The sequence below is a fragment of the Scyliorhinus torazame genome, unplaced genomic scaffold (genome assembly GCF_047496885.1).
Source record: "Scyliorhinus torazame isolate Kashiwa2021f unplaced genomic scaffold, sScyTor2.1 scaffold_1022, whole genome shotgun sequence".
NCBI classification, from domain to species: domain Eukaryota; kingdom Metazoa; phylum Chordata; class Chondrichthyes; order Carcharhiniformes; family Scyliorhinidae; genus Scyliorhinus; species Scyliorhinus torazame.
This window is the reverse complement of record NW_027308749.1, coordinates 35001-42500: the sequence shown is the minus strand read 5'-3', so window position 1 is coordinate 42500 and position 7500 is coordinate 35001.

Genomic DNA, 7500 nt, shown 5'->3' with positions numbered 1-7500 from the left:
TTATGACTTGTCCAGAGTGGAAACTGGTTTATGACTTGTCCAACTGGTTTATGACTTGTCCAGAGAGGAAACTGGTTTATGACTTGTCCAAAGAGGAAAGTGGTTTATGACTTGTCCAACTGGTTTATGACTTGTCCAGAGAGGAAACTGGTTTATGACTTGTCCAGAGTGGAAAGTGGTTTATGACTTGTCCAGAGAGGAAACTGGTTTATGACTTGTCCAAAGAGGAAAGTGGTTTATGACTTGTCCAACTGGTTTATGACTTGTCCAGAGAGGAAACTGGTTTATGACTTGTCCAGAGTGGAAAGTGGTTTATGACTTGCCCAATATTGTTTTGGTTAATGAGTTGTCACTTCAACTTGCGGCTGCGGTTTTGCTTGAATAACTGTTGCCGGGCTTAATACACGTCCCAGCGGGCGAATTTGAAGGGGGTGCCCGGGCTTGGGGTCACGTTGGTGGGGTGGTGGAGGGTCTGTGTGCCCTTCGGTCCTGGTCCCGTTGGGAAGGAGGTTGGCGTGCTGCCGAGTGTGCTTCCCCGGACGGGAGGAGCGGTTCAAATCGTGTGCCTTCGGCGGTGGCGGGGAGAGAGCGCAGCTGGGGCGGGTGCGGTGTGGAGACGGAGTCCCTTCTTCCCCGAGGGGGCTAGGGCACTGCCGGTGCGGGTGCAGGCTTACGGCCCGGTGCCTTTTGGTGTTGGGGGTTGCGGTTGGGGTTCGGTTTAGGGTTAGGCGATAGGGTTAGGGATAGGGTTAGGGTTAGGGATAGGGTTAGGCGATAGGGTTAGGGATAGGGTTAGGGTTAGGGTTAGGGATAGGGTTAGGGTTAGGGTTAGGGATAGGGTTAGGGTTAGGGTTAGGGATAGGGTTAGGGTTAGGGATAGGGTTAGGGTTAGGCGATAGGGTTAGGGTTAGGGATAGGGTTAGGGTTAGGCGATAGGGTTAGGGTTAGGGATAGGGTTAGGGTTAGGCGATAGGGTTAGGGTTAGGGATAGGGTTAGGGTTAGGGATAGGGTTAGGGTTAGGGTTAGGGATAGGGTTAGGGTTAGGGATAGGGTTAGGCGATAGGGTTAGGGTTAGGGTTAGGGTTAGGGTTAGGGATAGGGTTAGGGTTAGGGATAGGGTTAGGGTTAGGCGATGGGGTTAGAGCTAGGGTTAGGGTTAGGGTTAGGGATAGGTTTAGGGTTAGGGGATAGGGTTAGGGTTAGGGATAGGGTTAGGGATAGGGTTAGGGTTAGGGTTAGGCGATAGGGTTAGGGATAGGGTTAGGGTTAGGCGATAGGGTTAGGGATAGGGTTAGGGTTAGGGTTAGGGATAGGGTTAGGGTTAGGGTTAGGGTTAGGGATAGGGTTAGGGTTAGCGTTAGGGATAGGGTTAGGGTTAGGGATAGGGTTAGGGTTAGGGTTAGGGATAGGGTTAGGGTTAGGGATAGGGTTAGGGATAGGGTTAGGGTTAGGCGATGGGGTTAGAGTTAGGGATAGGGTTAGGGTTAGGGTTAGGGATAGGGTTAGGGTTAGGCGATAGGGTTAGGGATACGGTTAGGGGTAGGGATAGGGAGTATCTGGGACGGGCAGAGACTCCTCGGCGGTCCCCCCGGTCCCTGGCGGGCAGACGGACCTCCTGGGCCGGAGGCAGCCTCCGCCGGCGTTACACCCTGTCCCTGGCGGGCAGAGGGACCTCCTGGGCCGGGTGCAGCCTCCGCCGGCGGTCCCCCCGGTCCCTGGCGGGCAGAGGGAGCTCCTGGGCCGGGTGCAGCCTCCGGCGGCGGTCCCCCCGGTCCCTGGCGGGCAGAGGGAGCTCCTGGGCCCGGTGCCGCCTCCGCCGGCGGTCCCCCCGGTCCCTGGCGGGCAGAGGGACCTCCTGGGCCGGGTGCAGCCTCCGCCGGAGGACCCCCCGGTCCCTGGCGGGCAGAGGGAGCTACTGGGCCGGGTGCAGCCTCCGGCGGCGGTCCCCCCGGTCACTGGCGGGCAGAGGGAGCTCCTGGGCCGGGTGCAGCCTCCGCCGGCGGTCCCCCCGGTCCCTGGCGGGCAGAGGGAGCTCCTGGGCCGGGTGCAGCCTCCGGCGGCGGTCCCCCCGGTCCCTGGCGGGCAGAGGGAGCTCGTGGGCCCGGTGCAGCCTCCGCCGGCGGTCCCCCCGGTCCCTGGCGGGCAGAGTGACCTCCTGGGCCGGGTTCAGCCTCCGCCGGCGGTCCCCCCGGTTCCTGGCGGGCAGAGGGAGCTCCTGGGCCGGGCTCAGCCTCCGCCGGCGGTCCCCCCGGTCCCTGGCGGGCAGAGTGACCTGCTGGGCCCGGTGCAGCCTCCGCCGGCGGTCCCCCCGGTTCCTGGCGGGCAGAGGGAGCTCCTGGGCCCGGTGCAGACTCCCCCGGCGGTGCACCGGTCCCCGGCGGGCAGAGGGCGCTCGTGTACCGGGTGCAGCGTCCGCCGGCGGTGCACCGGTCCCTGGCGGGCTCAGAGAGCGCCTCGGCCGGGGATCGTCTCGTCCCAACGTCCGCCTGGTCCGTGGCCCGCAGGGGGCGCTGTCGGGCGGGGTACGGCCACGGCCCGACGTGCCTCCGGTGGGCTGCGGTCAGTGTGTGCCGCCGTTGGCCGGCTGCGGGGCTTGGTGCTGTTCCAGCCGTGCGTTAGGTGGGCGAACGGCAGGGGGCGCCCCTTGGGCGGGTGGCGGGCCCCGCGCGGGCCAGCCGTGGGGGGTCACGGTCCGCCGCCGGGGCGTCCAAAGGGCGGCGAGAGGCCGTCCGCCGGTGCTGACAAGTCATAAACCAGCGGCGGTGACAAGTCATAAACCAGCGGCGGTGACAAGTCATAAACCAGGACAAGGTTGTTGACGGCGCCGGGCGGCGGCGAAGCGGCTCACCCCGGGGCAGGGTGGCGATTCGAGGAGGGGCGCCCACCCGGCCGCCAAGGCCGCCGCCGGCGGGAGCCGGGGGCGCCGTTTTGAAAAAGAACCGTAGGCCGGATGGGGTCCGATCCACCCACCTTATGCCGACGCCGAGACCTCATTCCCGGCATGACTACCGGTGGTCCGTCCCGCTGGTCTGCCACTTGCGTTTGGCGTCACGAGGGGTTGGCGGGGTACCTGCAGATTGGTAGGAGGTGGAAAATCGAGAAATGGACTTTGGTCGGAAAGGTCCCCTCGAGCCTCCAGGTCTGCGGAGACCGACCCGGGCTGCCGCCCCGCCGGCCGCTCGGCCCGATCGGGCGCGAATTTCTTCCGATTTTCGCCCTTTTTTCGGGTTTTCGGCCGGCGCTCCAAACGGCGGCCCGACGCCCCGCCGAGGCCGGGGACGTCTCTCCGGAGCGCGAGGGACCGGATCAGACCTCGTCGGCACTGGCATGGCCACCGCAACGCTCGGACTTAGCCTGGGGAGGCTGGTCGAGGCGGTGGCAAGTCATGAACCAGTGGAGTCTGGCGGAGACTGTGGCAAGTCATAAACCAGTCGGACTTAGCCTGTGGAGGCTGGTCCAGGCAGCGGCAAGTCATAAACCAGTCGGACTTAGCCTGTGGAGGCAGGTCCAGGCAGTGGCAAGTCATAAACCAGTCGGACTCAGCCTGTGGAGGCAGGGCCAGGCAGTGGCAAGTCATGAACCAGTGGCAAATCATAAACCAGTCGGACTTAGCCTGTGGAGGCAGGTCCAGGCAGTGGCAAGTCATGAACCAGTGGCAAATCATAAACCAGTCGGACTTAGCCTGTGGAGGCAGGTCCAGGCAGTGGCAAGTCATGAACCAGTGGCAAATCATAAACCAGTCGGACTTAGCGTGTGGAGGCAGGGCCAGGCAGTGGCAAGTCATGAACCAGTGGCAAATCATAAACCAGTCGGACTTAGCCTGTGGAGGCAGGGCCAGGCAGTGGCAAGTCATGAACCAGTGGCAAATCATAAACCAGTCGGACTTAGCCTGTGGAGGCAGGGCCAGGCAGTGGCAAGTCATGAACCAGTGGCAAGTCATAAACCAGTCGGACTTAGCCTGTGGAGGCAGGGCCAGGCAGTGGCAAGTCATAAACCAGTCGGACTTAGCCTCTGGCGACTTCCAGGAGGTCTATGAGGTCCTGTGCCGCCGCTTTACCGGGGCCAAGGTTGCAGGAGAGCGGAACGGAGGAGTGGATTGGTCCCGCCGACGGGGCACGTGCATATATGAAAAGTGCACCCTACCGTTAGTTAATCACTTGCCCTCGGAAGTGTATGAGGTCGTGTCCAGCCGTGGTACCGGGGACACAGTGGGGGTGTTCCCGCTAAAGGGAGCGGATTGGTCCCGCCGAGCTGCCACTTGCATTTGTGGTCGAGTGTCTCGGACAGCTGGTTAACCACTTGCCCTCGGTAGTGCCGATGAGGTTTTGAAAAAGCCGATCTGCGGGGACTTGGAGCGCCTTCCTCGGATGGACTACCGGGCGCCCTCCCGCCGATTTGCCATTTGCGTTTGGCGTCCCGAGGGGTTGGCGGGGTACCTGCAGATTGGTAGGAGGTGGAAAATCGAGAAATGGACTTTGGTCGGAAAGGTCCCCTCGAGCCTCCAGGTCTGCGGAGACCGACCCGGGCTGCCGCCCCGCCGGCCGCTCGGCCCGATCGGGCGCGAATTCTTTCCGATTTTCGCCCTTTTTTCGGGTTTTCGGCCGGCGCTCCAAACGGCGGCCCGACGCCCCGCCGAGGCCGGGCACGGCTCCCCGCCGCGCAAGGGGCCGTGTTTGCCTTGGTCTGCCTTGGAATTGTCACCAAACGCCCGCGCTTCGCCTGGGGAGGCTGGCCGAGTCGGTGGCAAGTCATGAACCAGTGGAGGCTGGTGGAGACAGTGGCAAATCATAAACCAGTCGGACTTAGCCTGTGGAGGCTGGTGGAGACAGTGGCAAGTCATAAACCAGTCGGACTTAAGCCTGTGGAGGCAGGTCCAGGCAGTGGCAAGTCATGAACCAGTCGGACTCAGCCTGTGGAGGCAGGTCCAGGCAGTGGCAAGTCATGAACCAGTGGCAAATCATAAACCAGTCGGACTCAGCCTGTGGAGGCAGGGCCAGGCAGTGGCAAGTCATGAACCAGTGGCAAATCATAAACCAGTCGGACTCAGCCTGTGGAGGCAGGTCCAGGCAGTGGCAAGTCATGAACCAGTGGGAAATCATAAACCAGTCGGACTCAGCCTGTGGAGGCAGGTCCAGGCAGTGGCAAGTCATGAACCAGTGGCAAATCATAAACCAGTCGGACTCAGCCTGTGGAGGCAGGGCCAGGCAGTGGCAAGTCATGAACCAGTGGAGACAGTGGCAAATCATAAACCAGTCGGACTTAGCCTGTGGAGGCTGGTGGAGACAGTGGCAAGTCATAAACCAGTCGGACTTAGCCTGTGGAGGCTGGTGGAGACAGTGGCAAGTCATAAACCAGTCGGACTTAGCCTGTGGAGGCAGTTCCAGGCAGTGGCAAGTCATGAACCAGTGGAGACAGTGGCAAATCATAAACCAGTCGGACTTGTCCTGTGGAGGCTGGTGGAGACAGTGGCAAGTCATAAACCAGTCGGACTTAGCCTGTGGAGGCAGGTCCAGGCAGTGGCAAGTCATGAACCAGTGGAGACAGTGGCAAATCATAAACCAGTCGGACTTAGCCTGTGGAGGCTGGTGGAGACAGTGGCAAGTCATAAACCAGTCGCACTTAGCCTGTGGAGGGAAGGTGGAGACAGTGGCAAGTCATAAACCAGTCGGACTTAGCCCGTGGGGGCAGGTCCAGGCAGTGGCAAGTCATGAACCAGTGGAGACAGTGGCAAATCATAAACCAGTCGGACTTAGCCTGTGGAGGCTGGTGGAGACAGTGGCAAGTCATAAACCAGTCGCACTTAGCCTGTGGAGGGAGGTGGAGACAGTGGCAAGTCATAAACCAGTCGGACTTAGCCTGTGGGGGCAGGTCCAGGCAGTGGCAAGTCATAAACCAGTCGGACTTAGCCTGTGGAGGCAGGTCCAGGCAGTGGCAAGTCATGAACCAGTGGAGACAGTGGCAAATCATAAACCAGTCGGACTTAGCCTGTGGAGGCTGGTGGAGACAGTGGCAAGTCATAAACCAGTCGGACTTAGCCTGTGGAGGGAGGTGGAGACAGTGGCAAGTCATAAACCAGTCGGACTTAGCCTGTGGGGGCAGGTCCAGGCAGTGGCAAGTCATAAACCAGTCGGACTTAGCCTCTGGCGACTTCCAGGAGGTCTATGAGGTCCTGTGCCGCCGCTTTACCGGGGCCAAGGTTGCAGGAGAGCGGAACGGAGGAGTGGATTGGTCCCGCCGATGGGGCACGTGCATATATGAAAAGTGCACCCTACCGTTAGTTAATCACTTGCCCTCGGAAGTGTATGAGGTCGTGTCCAGCCGATTTACCGAGGACAGAGTGGGGGTGTTCCCGCTATGGTGGAGTGGATTGGTCCCGCCGAGCTGCCACTTGCATTTGTGGTCGAATGTCTCGGACAGCTGGTTAACCACTTGCCCTCGGTAGTGCCGATGAGGTTTTGAAAAAGTCGATTTGCGGGGATTTGGAGCGCCTTCCTCGGATGGACTACCGGGCGACCTCCCGCCGATTTGCCATTTGCATTTGGCGTCACGAGGGGTTGGCGGGGTGCCCGGAGATTTTCGGGAACACGATTTTTAGAACATTTTCTGGCAGCGGTAGCACTTTGAAAGTACCCAGGAAAGTGCTACTTTGAGGTACGGTCCCGATTTCAAATCGAAGGCCTTACCAATGAGCACTCGGAAGTCCTCAAGGGGTTTTAGCAACAATTTTGACGGACTTTTCGAACTCATTTGCCGGCCTAAAAATCGGTCAGAGTCCGAGCCGGCGGTAACTCTGATACAAACAATGTGTTTCTGTGAACTCTTGTGTGAGAAACATACTTGTAAAAAAAACAGACAAAGTGTTTTTTCTGTGGCGAGAGAGAAACACTTACAAAGTTTTTAATGGCGAGAAAACAAAGACACAATTATATATATATATCCTTGTACAATAATTCAAGAAGAGACAGACATATATGGTAGAAGACACATTATAAAATGTCTGTCGAGGTTTAGCCTTTGTGACTGGGCACCTCTTGTCTTGTTTTCGGGCACACCTGGAGGCCAGGGTGCCCAAGTCTGTTTTCAGGCGACGCGGGGCGGCGGCGTTCCCGTGCCTGGTTCCCTTGGGTTGCAGTCGCATGTGTCACGGTTAACGGGTTGCACAGAGGCACATGTCGGGGCGTTCCCAGAAACCTGATTGAAGTCAGGCGCCGCACGCCGGCTGGTTGCAAGTGTCGTGCGAGCGCCGAAAGCCTTGGCCGAGAGCAGATTCTCGGGCGCGAGAGGTCACGCCCGTGGCGGCCAGTCGTTGTTGCTTCCTTCCGCACACGGCGGCGTACCTCTCGGCACCTACCTCTCGAACGATCAGGCGAGTCGTGTCCGACGTGGGAGGGCCCTCGGCGGGCCAGCGCTATTGTGGGCTGGTGTTCAGGCTGAGCGGTTGACCCTCCCCGTGCTGTGTGGGTTCCCCCGCCGCCCCGAGTCACAGACGGACATCGACC